This window comes from Haliaeetus albicilla, chromosome 12 (genome assembly GCF_947461875.1).
Source record: "Haliaeetus albicilla chromosome 12, bHalAlb1.1, whole genome shotgun sequence".
NCBI classification, from domain to species: Eukaryota; Metazoa; Chordata; class Aves; order Accipitriformes; family Accipitridae; genus Haliaeetus; species Haliaeetus albicilla.
This window is the reverse complement of record NC_091494.1, coordinates 19,905,421-19,917,852: the sequence shown is the minus strand read 5'-3', so window position 1 is coordinate 19,917,852 and position 12,432 is coordinate 19,905,421. Positions and strand designations below refer to the sequence as shown.

Here is a 12,432-nt window from a genome sequence, read left to right as displayed (position 1 = left end):
CATGGGGGCATCCAGGGTGATCACAACCTCAAAGATGACTCCTTATTCCCTTGGTTCCTGCAGACCAAAGCGGCTCTCAGAGGCCACTTGGAACCAGTTGTGCCCCTGTGTGGGGTGGCTGATGACCATCGATGCAGGACGCTGGCTCCTGTAGGACCTCTGCTCTGGGAGGAAGCTCCTGGTGCCCAGTGCCTTCAGCTGCAGCTGCTGCAGGAGCCCCTGTGCTGGCAAAGAGCCATCCATCCCCCCTACCCTGAGACCCATCAGAGCCTCGCCTTTGTAATTCAATCTCTCCCCCATCCTGGACAGATCCTGCACCGCTGACACACCGGTTGAAGCTCCTCCGTCGCTTCCTCCCCTTGGGCTGCAGCCTCCAGAGCCGCCACGGAAACCACAGCAGGAGCTTGTTTGGCACCGAGGTCTGTGTCCAGGAGGGCCGGCTCAGCTGCTCAGTCACTCCTCTCCCATGACTCCTCCTTTCCTCAAAAGGAAATGAAAACAAGCTCCAAGCCAGACATGTGTCCTGAATGAAACCCATCTGTGAGAGCCACGGCGATGGCCCGACCAGGGCTGTTGCCTGGTCAGGGCGTCCAGACCCGCCATGGAGGAGCGCACGTAGCCAGCCCCAGCGGCAGCACGCACATGACATGAGGCCGGAGCAGGGGACACCACAGGACTGCCGGGCTCGCTGCGTCCTCCCCGAGCGCTCTGCCTGGGGCTGTGCTACCTCTTGTGTCAGCAGCGACAACAGCTCCCAGGCAAGAAGCCAGCTGATAGCTCTGCACATCCACAGATGTCTCCATACAGTTTCCATACGCACCGTTTGGAGAGGTGAAGAGCTCCTTAGCAGGAACAAGAGTGTCCTGAGGGGCAGGGGTATCCACCCATCCCCTGGCTGCTTTACAAATTTCCTCCAAATGAGATTTCCTAGGTCTTAGTTTTGCATCAGACCCTTGTAAAGTCTCCCAAGTGTTTCTCCCTCCCTGCTGGGAAGTTTATACTAATGTGTTTTTAAGACATCCATTCTGTTAGTCATACCCCATATGTCCTCTGCAATCACCCCTCCTTCTCGGTGAGATCTCCCACCACACCAATTACTTTGCCAAGCCTCCACCAGAACCTTTATTATAGCACGAACAGATTTGCATTCTGCCATCAAATCCGCTCCAGGCATTTTCACATTTCACTGTTCCCTCTCACCTCCTTGTCCTGCCCCACAGCCCAGTTGATACTGGATGCAAAGCCCACCTATTCTGCATCCTCCCCATGGCTCTTGGAGGATTAAACAGCCCCAGCTCCAGTGCTGAGTCCCCACTTGTCCCCAGCTGGAAGTGGGCTGCTGCCCTGACAGCCCCAGCAGTAAAACCAGTGGCTCTCACTGGAGACATCCAGAGTAGATACAGTGAGTGAAAACATGTGGGTTTCACAGCCCCTCTTTGCTCCTAACAGAGCTTTGCATCTTGCTGGAGCATTCCCTTTGGTCCATGTTCTGGGCCAGATTTGTTTGCGTCTCCTGGAGATGTTCCCCAGGGACCTATGGATACAGCCCCAGCACCTCCTTTGGTGGGCATGGTGGGGCCAGGTCAGTTATTAAGGGCTTGTGTGGCAACCCATGTCCAGTTTAGGATGCTCCTTTCCAGTCCTTGCTATCCCACCTCAGGCTCGAGGAGGAAAACAGGAGGGAGGCCACCTATATCAAGACCTTATGTGACTCATTTCCATGAGCAGGGCTGGCTTCATGGGCACACCACACTGTATGGATGCTGCTCATCTCAACTCTCAATGAACACCAGAACCTCCCCATGACCCAGAGTTAGGTGCAGTCCCTTTAGGGTAGATGTGAAATGGGGCTCCTTTGCAGTCTTCCTCCTCCTTTGTCATGTCTACATCTTCTCACTTCTGGTAGGTTGTCTTCTGCAAGACCTAGGAATGTAAGAAAACATCTACCTGTGCTTCCTCCTCTTCTAGCTACACCTGCACATTTGCCTCACCCGCTGCAGGCAGCCAGAGCAGATTTGCCAGCAGTGAGGGCAGTGACCCCACAACCACAGCTTCGGGGTGGCAGGGCTGTGTTTTGCAGAGCACGTGCAGCCCCACACAGGAGTCACGTTCACTCTAGCTGTCTGCAGTTAGCTGGCAGGCTTTTCAGGGAAAAGTGATCTGCTCAGAGAGCTACTTGTTTGGGAGCATGTCGTGTTTTTGCCTGGACTTGCAGCTGCCTGTCAGCCGCTGTACAAACACAGCCCTGTCTCCCGTGCCCCCCCTTTTGTGTTCTCTCTCTCCTCAGCTCTGGTCTTTGCTGGGCTCAGGATTAGCCACACCTCAGCTGGGTAAACAGGAGCTGATCCTGCCCCATCAGCCTCAGCTACCACAAGCAAGAGGTGGTCCTTGATTTTTCTCCCAAGCAATCTCCCTTTTCATCATTCAGCAGGTCTGAATCTCTTAATTGGACACAGGAGCTGATGTGATCCTCTGCATTGGTTTCATCTTCTATTTTCTTTATTTTTCTATTTTTTTTTCTTTATTCTTCTATTCTCTGGTTTTGTTCCACTCAGCTTCCTTCTTATCTTCTGATCTGTTCCTCATTTTCTCACCCCTTTTCCCCACTCCTGTCTCTGTCCCCTCCTTTTTGCTTTTTCACCCGGCTGAGGAAAGCCACCCTTTCTGTATGTCACCTTCTGGGAGCTAACTAATGAGCTAGATGGGGCTGATATTTTAGTCTGAAAAAGCCTTGGAGGTTGTTAGTAACTACAGCCAGCACGTTGGTCTTCATCTCAGCTCAAAGGCAGCGTTTCCTGCAAATTTTTACCTGCCTTTAAGGGATGCTGGGCGGGGAGGGAGGACACCCATTCCCTGCAGCACAGCACCCTCTAGCCTCCGCCGGGGCAGCAGCTCTTTGCTGATCTGGAAGGAGGACCTCCACCACCATCATTCAGCCATGCATCTTCCAAGTCCTGCAATGCTCCCTTACATGTCCAGCCCTGCGTAGCTCCAGCAAAAATCTTCCTGCGGCATTACTGCCAAATCCAAGGATGGACTTCACGGGAACTTCGGGGATCAGGATCTTAAAGCTGGTCTGTTCTGAGCAGACATGGTAAATCAGACGTCATTTCCAAGAGGCTGAGACACCAGCTTTGCAAGATGGAGCCTGCAAGTGAGCCATGGTGGTGTCAGCCCAGAAAAGCAATCATTACACAGTGCCAGCAGCACTGTTTATTTCCTCCAGCCCATGCAATAATTTGTCGGTGGTGGTACAGGCAGGGTTTTCAAAAGGGTAGTGCTGCTCCTGTGAAGCCAGGCGAGGTCAGCTGGAGGAGTGGCGTGGAGTTGTTATCAGTTAATGTGTATAATATGATTGAAATAACCAGGGAGCTGCTAAAGTCATGTACACAAACCCATCAGTTAATATTTACAATAGGGAAACAATAAGTAGACATGATTTAGGGTTTAGGAACTAACTATTAGACAATGGGGCTTTATGTCTATGTCAGAAAAGGTAATAGATTGTGGTCTGATCAACAGACCTTGAAGAACCGCTTGGAACTGCCAAGACAGAGTTAGAAGTAGGTAAAAGGAAATTCCTACAGGGGGAGATCACGACCACCGACTCATTGACCACCTACTCACATGATACCACCTACTCAAAAGAAGACAATGAAAGAAGACAGTCTATGCACTAATTTACATGAGAGGCAAAGAAGAAAGAACCAATCATTAAGGGAAATAATAATGAATATGTATTACTTAAGTGTATAAATGTGTGAATCTTTGAGACAATGGTGTGCTGTCTTCAGACAGGCACCCATTCATGCGCATCAATGAAATTAATTTGAAAACACCTCGACTCTATGTGTTATTGGCTTGCACACTGGGTAAATGAACCCAGTTTGAGGGATAACAGAGTCAGTGATGGCAATAGCTCTGCAGTTGCTATGTTTTCTTGGGAGGCTGATCTGCAGCCTGCCAGGTCCTTGTGCGTGGAAGAGGGTGGTCACCACCAGCTCACCTCTGGATGTGGCAGCAGACCTTCCCCACTTGGCTGTGATTTCCAGTGCATCTCCAGGAAAGGATCTGGCAGATGAGGGTGCTCTGGATTAGCCTGTCATCCCAGCCATCCCACTGCTCCTTGCTGCCTCCTCCCCACCTGCCTACCCCACAAACCATACCCCTGTGGTTCCCACCAGCCTCACCCACAACCCACCTCCCCTCATCAAGCCTGTTTCCTCTCACCTCCACTTTCCTTCTACACCTCCAGGAAAGAGAGGTCTGGCTCTCTGCATCCTAACACCATCACCCTTTCCCCCAAATCACAACCATAACTGTTTCTTTCGTACTCACCCTCATCCAAACACAGTTGTTTGCTCCTTACCTCCCAGACCTATCCCAATTCCCACTATTTTGGCACAAGGCAGTAGCTTCCACCTCCGCTCACTTTATTTCCATAAATATTGCTCTCTAGAAAGAGTCTCTTCACCATTCCTTAGGCAATATTAAAACTGGATTTTTACAGGGGGCTGATGATCCCACTGTTCAGTTCACTAAGCATTTCAGTATGCAGGATTGCAATGCTTCATTCTCCTCATGTACCACTACTTCTGGGGCAACTTTTCCAGAGGAAGTATTTCACAAGCAGCCACTGAAAAAAAATGTGGCTTTAGCAGTCTCCCTCACTGGCTTTCTGAGGCTGGATAATCATAGTGTTTCCAAACTCCAACCTCAGGAACACAGTATAATGGCAAATGTCAGACAGACCACTCAGAATTAACAGAAGACAAATAGTTTCCTTTATTCAGTATGACATCTTGGAAACACTCCAGAAGAAGCTCATACATCCTTCTGGCTTTACTACATTCATTTGTTCCAATCCATCCTGCTTTCCACCAGACATACCTCCTCTCCCTGCTCTTGCTGCCTGCCAGATACCTGCTGCTCTCATGCAGCCTCCCCTGCACATGACCCCCCTACTTGTGCAGATGGCTTTAGGGGCAGGTGCCACACCAAAGCACCACTTGGCTTCTGCAGCTGTGTCTCAATTTACCAAAATGTGTGATAAAGGGGCAGAAATGGCTGCAAGCTAACAAGAGGTGGCATTGGAGGTGGCTGCAGGGAACAGGTCTGCTCAGCCTGGCAGCTTTTGGTGCAAGAGGTAGCAATTTCACCTAACTGGACTCCCTGGAAAATTCAGGAGTGTTGTGGCACAGATTCATCTCAGGGAGATACAGACGAATCCTTCCCCTAGAGCACTGAGTCTGCTTGTGGAGCCAGGAAGTGTTCAAGCGGAACAGAAGCAGGACCAGTGGCACTGCTGATGCCGGGGAGTGGTTTTCAAAACCTCTTCCTCCAGCCAGCAGCTCTGGCTGGACGTGGGGTAAAAGGAGTGAGCTGGCTGTCAGGAATTTGTGGACAGAAGTGGCGGAGTACAGCCTGGTAAAGTGCTCATCCCAGCAGCATTTCTCTTTTGGCCTAAAGAATTTGGGAATGCAATAGCCCTTCTGCTCTGAAATAATCAGTGAAGCTCCCTGTATTAGTAGTCAAAGCCCTCCTGGGTTTAGTAGAAAAACAAAACCAAAAAAAGAGTCAGAAAGTCTCTAGCAACTGCCTTCAGTCATAAGAAGAGACGAGAGCCTCTGATCTACAGGGGACAAAAAGGTGGGCAGCAGCAACCCGGTAGGGCTGAGGTTAGTCAGTTAAGTTCTATAATTAGGAAACAAATAGTGTGCTAAATAAATCCAGAGCAGAAGCTTTTGAGGAGGGTGACAGAGCTAGAAGTTGCCAAGGAGCAGCTGAATGAGAATGTGATGGAAAAGTACTGAGCAGGTGGGCCACGTGCCACCTCCCTGGCTGGTTTGTGTGATGCAGCCGTTCTTCCATCCCTGGCACTTGTCTCCTTACGTTGTCAGCTCCTCAGGACAGAAGCTAGTCTATTTTGAGATCTGCAAAGTGCCCATTGCGCTTTTAGACACCATTTTCAGAAAATACCTAAGAGTCCAAAGAGCACTGCACATCCAGATCCAACAGGCTCTCAAACAGCATGGCTCTGCTGCCTGCAAGTCAGTGCCTCAGTGGCACTGCAGGGAAGGCAGAGCAGGTAAAGAGGAAAAAGCATTGCCTTTATTTCCATCTGTAAAGGTTTTTTGTGCTCACATGTCACTAACAGGCACTTAGCTTATTTTCAGCTGGCAATCAAACCGCGTCCTAAAAGATGTTTTCCCTTTTGCTCCTGCTACACTGGCAGAGATCAACACCCCAGTGTTTCCTCCAGCAAAAAGGTTTCCTCAGAGGTGCAAAGTCCCCAGGAGTCCTTCAGCACACAGCAAGTTTGCTGAGCAGGAGAAAAGCTGGGCCAGGGGAAATGAAGCAGAAAAAGACTCTGAGTTTCTTGCGGCAGCAACAGCCAAAAGAGAGAGGGATGTGAAGAACAAAAGGTGATTGTCACCACGTTGTTGCATGGAGGTGTCTCAGGCTGGCTCAGCACCACATGGGTGTTCTCTCTGCCTGGTACCTTTCCAATTGCTGGGTTTAAAAAGGTTAAATTATCATCAGCCTTTTTTTGGCCTCATTGTACAGAGGTAAGTGCCTGCCCAAAGCACAAGGCGAAGCTGTGTGTTTTTCCTGTCCCTACAGTTTCCAGCACATATATTTGGCCTCTTTTGCAGTAGCCACATTACTCAAAGAGGGATCCTCCTGTCTCCAAAGCATTAGGGTGTTCCTGGACACCCCCATTCCACTTCTCTGCAGTAACATCAGACAGAAGCATCTGTTGGGCTGGAGCTGCCAAATCTCTCGCCAAGAGGCTGGGAATGAAGCTCGGCTCTTCCCAGCACCCTTCCTTTAAGGGATGGTTTGGGCTACTGCTCAGATGGCATTTCCTGAGCGTGAGCTGTTTGCTGCAAGAGGTACAGCCTCACTCTTGGTTCTGGGCCAGAGCACTCCACCTCCCGCACACACCACTGCTCCCAACACCAACCGGCCCTGCGGTGCTCATCATCACACCCGCCTGGCCGCAGCAACGTCAGCTCTCTGCACACTCACACGGAGGGCAGCTTCCTTGACAAGCCAGGGCTCGCAAGTTGTTTTAATAGCCCAAAGCCGGGTTTGTATTCGCAAAACACGCTTGCTCCCTCCCAGCCATCTCTGCTCCCACAACAGAAGGTGCAGCTGGAACCCCCTAACATTGTCCGGAACAACTGACTTGCACCGGTTCCTCCTTCCCTTTCTGGAGACGCAGCACCTTTTCCACCACATCCCTTCTTCCTGCAATAAGCAGACAGCTCAGGAGCTGGGCTCCCACTGCCATAGCCACCTGTGAATTTGTGCTGCCACCTCTTCAGTTAGTCCTCTCAGGTTCTCAGCTTTCATTCCTCACTGATGTATCCGAGCACCCTTGATATAAAAGACCACCCTATGTTTCACTTTTTCTTAGCAAGAAGTGGGCAACTAAGAGTTTTGGTTTGCTTTGTAACGGTGTGCTTAAGAAAGCTCTCTTCTAATAGCTGAGCTTCTCTCAGGTCAGAGAAATCTCCAACAGCCTCAAGGATTTAAAATAAAAGCCTTGCCTGGAGGCTCAGCTCCAGTTTGTGGTGTGTTTTCCTGCCTGGATCTGTGTTTTCCTGCCTAGATCAATGGTGAGGAGCCAAGGTACACCTGGAGTCAATTGGACTGCAATTTTCTGTAATCAAATTCAAACACATTCTTCAAATACTTAGTTAAGAGGCTGATACCGGAAGTTTATCTACTAAGCTTATCTCATAGCTTGATCATAAACATAACCCAGCTGCCTTCAGACATATCAAACTTCAGCCCAGCTGATTTTCCGACTAATTTAGCAACGACCATAAACCCTGGGTATTTTCACAAGGTTAATTAAAAGCTGAAGATAACGAACCTAGTTCTTGTTTAACTGAGTGGTATGGGATCACATCAGTAGCAAGCAAAGAGAAGAGGAGCGCTTGCCATGGAGCTGCTGTTATTTCTGTTCTGCCATGGCCATTTCAGCAGTCCCCTCTCTGCCCTTCCTCAGAGCTCCCTTCTTCACTGTGACTCAGTCTACAGCAGTTAGTCATCTCTCCAGATACATAACTCTCTGGAAAATGTGACTTGCTCCTTGAGAGCTTTCTCTACGTAGGAAGCTCCAACTCCCAGTAAACAGAGGAAACAAACTGTCTGAAATCAGGGAAAGGATTTTTCCATCCAGTTATATAAAGCAACCATTAACATAGCTAGGAACAGTTCATGTTACTTCGTAGCAACGTAACATGCGGCTCTTTTGGGAAGCTACAAGAAAAGCAAGTTTATAAACATCGTATTGCAAGCATTTGTGTTATTTGTTTTCCTTCAGTGCCTTCCAGATGTGTCAGGCTCCGTCTACCTCCGGGCAGATTTTGCTGTCCCTGTCACACATCCCACTTGGTGGGAGGAAACCAGGCAGGCACTCGTGTGCCTCTGAGGGCCTGGGGGAGAAGACCCCTTCACCCCTGCTGGCAAGGCCCAAGGTGATCCCAGCTTGCACCCCAGTGCCAGGTTTGCCGCATAGAGGTGGCCTGGGGGTCCACAGGAAACAAAACCAGCACACTGAAGGCCCAGCCACCATTTGGAATTCCTAAATAATTTTTGATTGCAATGTATCATCATGCGACCAGCATTCAGCACCTGGGCTCACTGAGATGGATTATCAGTGGCCTTTTCCACACTAGCAGGGTTTTCGGCCCTCAGGACCAAGCCCCACACCACTGAGGGGTGAACGTGCACCTCAGCTGGAGCCGCTCCCCAGGCTGCCTCCCCCCCGCGGCAGGGGTGTTGGCTGCGGCAGCAGGAAGCGGCCAGGGGCGAGGCTGGTGCTTCACCCTAGCTCCTCCCGCCGCTCCCCGCCGCCCCGTCGAAGCCCCGCACTGTCATGGCGGCGGCAGCTGCGGCTCCCCAGAGGCGCCAGCAGCCCCGCCCCATCCGTGGACGCCGATCACCGCCCTCCGCCTGACTGAGAGACGCCCAAGCCAACAGAACCGCAGTGTCCCGCCCCGCTGCGTCTCCACCAGCCAATGGCGCCTCTGCAGTCCGGCTGGAGCGCGCTCCCACCCTCAGCTCGCCTTCCGGCTAATCCGCGCGCGGGCATGGGCGGGAGCGGCAGGGCGGCGCGACCAATGGGAAGGCAAGGGCGGTTGCTAAGGGGCCGCGCGTAGCGGGGCCGGTGCAGACGGGTGGGAGCGGCGGCGGGAGCTGCCGGCGGTGGCGTGGCCGAGCCGAGCCGGGCCGGGCCGGGCCTGCAGGTGAGGTCGGCGGTGCTCCAGCAGCCCCTTCCCCGCGGCGGCGGCGGCTGGGCTTCCCTCCCTCTCAGCATTGCGGGGCCTGAAGGGGCGCGGGGCGTCCGGTCGCCGCCCCGCGGCCGGGTCTGTCAGGTGCTGAGCGGTCAGCGGCGCTCCTCTCGCTTCGGCCTCAGGCTCCCCGTGCCCGCCTAGCCGCCTTCTTTCTGTTTGTTTTCTGCAGCAGGCTTGCCTTATGTCTTTATTTCCTGGGGTGGAGGTGGGAGTAGCCCTGCGGTGGGGTTCAGCCTGGCCTGGCTGTGGTGACCTGTGGTCTGGTCGCCCCCCGGTGCCTCTCCTTTCGGTTCTTGCCGGGGTTGGAAGGTCTGTGCAGCTGGTGGTGTGGTGGTGGCCTTTCCCCGTTGCCTTGTGGAGGTGTGAGGTTGTGCAGGGCAAGAAAAGCAGTGGTGTGAGCAGCCTGTGCTCACAGGGAGTGACGGCTGAGGTGGGGAGCAATCCTATGCTGCTGGGGAGCTGAGTGTGGAGCAGAGGTCCTGAGGAGATGACACTTGTGTGAGTTAGAGCCAGGTGAGTTCTGGCTGATGTCTGTCAGGTCACACTGCTTCCCCTAAATGAGGCTTTTCTCCTCTGTTACTCATGCTCCTAGGTCCTGACACTGCTACTAGCATTTTGCAACAACTTTAGACTTCCTTTTGTTGATGTGTACTGTATACCTGCTTGTTAGCCTGTGTGACAGGACTCTATCCACTCCATTCTGCTACTTCATGTATAACTCGTGATTTACTCCAGCACAGGATGGGTATATATATCTGTCACAGTTGACGTATTCCAGCTGGTGAAATCCCTCACCTGACACTAACTTTTTAAGAGGTATGTTAGCAGCAGCTTTATTGCTACAGTTGTGGTTGGAGGGACTGCATTCTGTAGTTGTGCTCTCATGCAGGTCTCTTCAGAGAATTCATAACGGCTTCCTCTTATTGTGGAGGCACAATTGTCACTGGTGTGGTAAGTACTAAAGATTCCTGCCTTCCTCTTGCAGATTGCTGTTTGGCTTCCACAGCACTGGTGCCTCCTTCTGTAACAAATGTTTGTGGCTTATTAATTAGCTAACTGGTACAGTGTGTTCAGCTTACATGCCTTGTTTATCAATGATTATCATGCTCAGCCATGTTTGTAATATTGCTTAGGCTGACATGTTCTAGTCCCCACTGATATGGTGTTTGTAGAACACACAGTTCAGCTGTTTGCATTTGTGATATCTCATTTTCAGACCTTCATTGATAATGGTAATTTCCTGTGCAGGGTCTTTTGTTATTGACAACTAGTCTTTGGTTGTTCTGTTATTATCTTTTCTTGGTTCATGTACTCACCTTTCCTCGATGCTTGCTTAGTTCTCATATTGCAAGATAAGTTTCAATAAATTCTCTTGTTTCTTCTTGGATCAGTGGACATGCAGCCTTTCTTATTAGTCTAGCCATCATTTATTTTGGTGTCAAAGTCAAGAGAACAGGAAGAATTTTTAAAAAAGAACTAAGAGCTAATGTTTGTGTTCTTCTATTCTCCTGCCTTAGTCTTAAAAATAGTTGTATTTCAGCTTTTGCATGTGAGGTCCCCTGTGTTACTGAGTGAATTAGCTGCATAGAGGATGAGGCTGACCTAAGATTGTGCTAGACTGTCTTTTCTAGGGGTGGAAAAGATGTGGAGGTTGGGGATAAAACCTTCCATCTTGCAAAACTGTTTGTGAAGAAGTTAAACTTAAAAACTAATTTGTTCTACTCTTCTTGCAAAAGCTATATTTTTCTATTCAGGGAATGAATAGCAGCTGAGTCTCTTAGAGTTTCATAAAGCTGCATTGTTAAATTTGTCATGTGAAAACGCAGAGATTAACATGCTGAAATAGTCACTGTTCTGGGATGTGGTATTGGGCAGGAAAGGTGGCACAATAACATCATTTGTCCTTGACACAGTCATATGGAGAGGTTATCCAAATCTTCTAAGTTCCAACTGTATCTTTAGATGTAATTTGATGTACTATAGAAAATGGTGGCTTTAGAGCAGTGATTCAAACCCTCTCTAGTTGTAGTTTAACCTCACTCAATAATGGAAATGTCCTGGGTGCTGTTGGATTCTCTTTGCTCTGTTACTCCCCTTTCTTGTTCTCTATTTATAGCTTCTTCATCCTTACTTTCATGCTGCCAGCTCTGGCAGTGCCAGAACTTGTCAATAAAGAACAGGATTTAGCAAAGTCTCGAGTAGGGGTGTGTGTTCTGGGGTCTTTAGTGCTTGTAATTCCTGTTGAAAGATGTAGACACCAGCCTGAAACTGGTGGTTTGGACTTTTCAGCAAAAGTCTAAATCATCATAGTTTGGCTAGTATATTGGAGTCCTCTTCATCTACACTTTTGAGTTTCTCTGCAAGATCGTGTTTCATGATGTGTTACAGTGCTAAATTGCTATTTTTAATGTGTACTATAGATCAACTGAACTTCTATGCAAGTATTTGCCCTTCTTCAGCCTAAATAGCTTGTGAAGATTAAGCTTATATGCAGTTAAAAAATCTGATCAAACTCAGCTGATCAAGTCCAGTACCAAACAATTGATTTAATTTCAATGTGCAAGGGCAGTCTGTCCTTATGGAGAGCAAAGTCCCGCTTGCCCAACATATGTGGGTGGCAATGATGCTAACCTAGTCAGGCAGCTGTCTTAGCCTCTTTTAGCACTAGGAAGGCTTGTGTGTCCAAGGGCTTCCCTTTTCTCCAGCTATATCAGTTGACTTGATAATAAAGATTGTCTCTGACTGCCAGCCTTACTCTGCCAGCATTAGGCAGCAGTAATTCAAAATGTGCAAAGCAGTTCTGTACAAAACAGGTGCTTGAAACTTCTTTGTGCCTGTGCTCTGTTAGACGTAATGGCAGTGGAAGGAAGTGTCATACTTTGCAATGTACAGAAGACTTTCATCTGTATCTCTAGATTGACAAAGTGCAGTTGCCTAGTGCTTACTGTGCTGTTGAGAAATGCTTGAGTTTCTCATTATCATGGGTTCAGTTTGACTAAAATGGCAATGACAACTTCCTCTGCTAATATGGACTGAGCTCCTGCAAACACCAAAGCCTTCTGAAACTTCTGATGTACTAGTTGCTAATAATTGAGCTACAACCCTATTCAGGGCATTGAGT

The 12,432-nt window shown here is 49.6% G+C and overlaps 1 protein-coding gene and 1 long non-coding RNA gene across 2 annotated transcripts in view; one reads left to right on the top strand and one right to left on the bottom strand.

Annotated features, from left to right (window-relative positions):
* Window positions 1–951: 951 nt before the first annotated feature.
* On the bottom strand, window positions 952–4,731 carry LOC138688063 (uncharacterized). Its single transcript, XR_011327116.1, has 3 exons — window positions 4,370–4,731; window positions 4,007–4,071; window positions 952–1,923 (listed from the first exon to the last, which is right to left on the bottom strand). It is a non-coding gene; the product is annotated as an uncharacterized lncRNA (long non-coding RNA).
* A 4,239-nt stretch (window positions 4,732–8,970) lies between these two features.
* ABHD2 (abhydrolase domain containing 2, acylglycerol lipase) overlaps window positions 8,971–12,432 on the top strand; it is a 42,778-nt gene continuing 39,316 nt past the window's right edge. The window contains exon 1 of the mRNA XM_069798452.1: window positions 8,971–9,263. The gene's annotated coding sequence lies outside the window, so the exon portion shown is untranslated. The remainder of the gene's footprint in view (window positions 9,264–12,432) is intronic.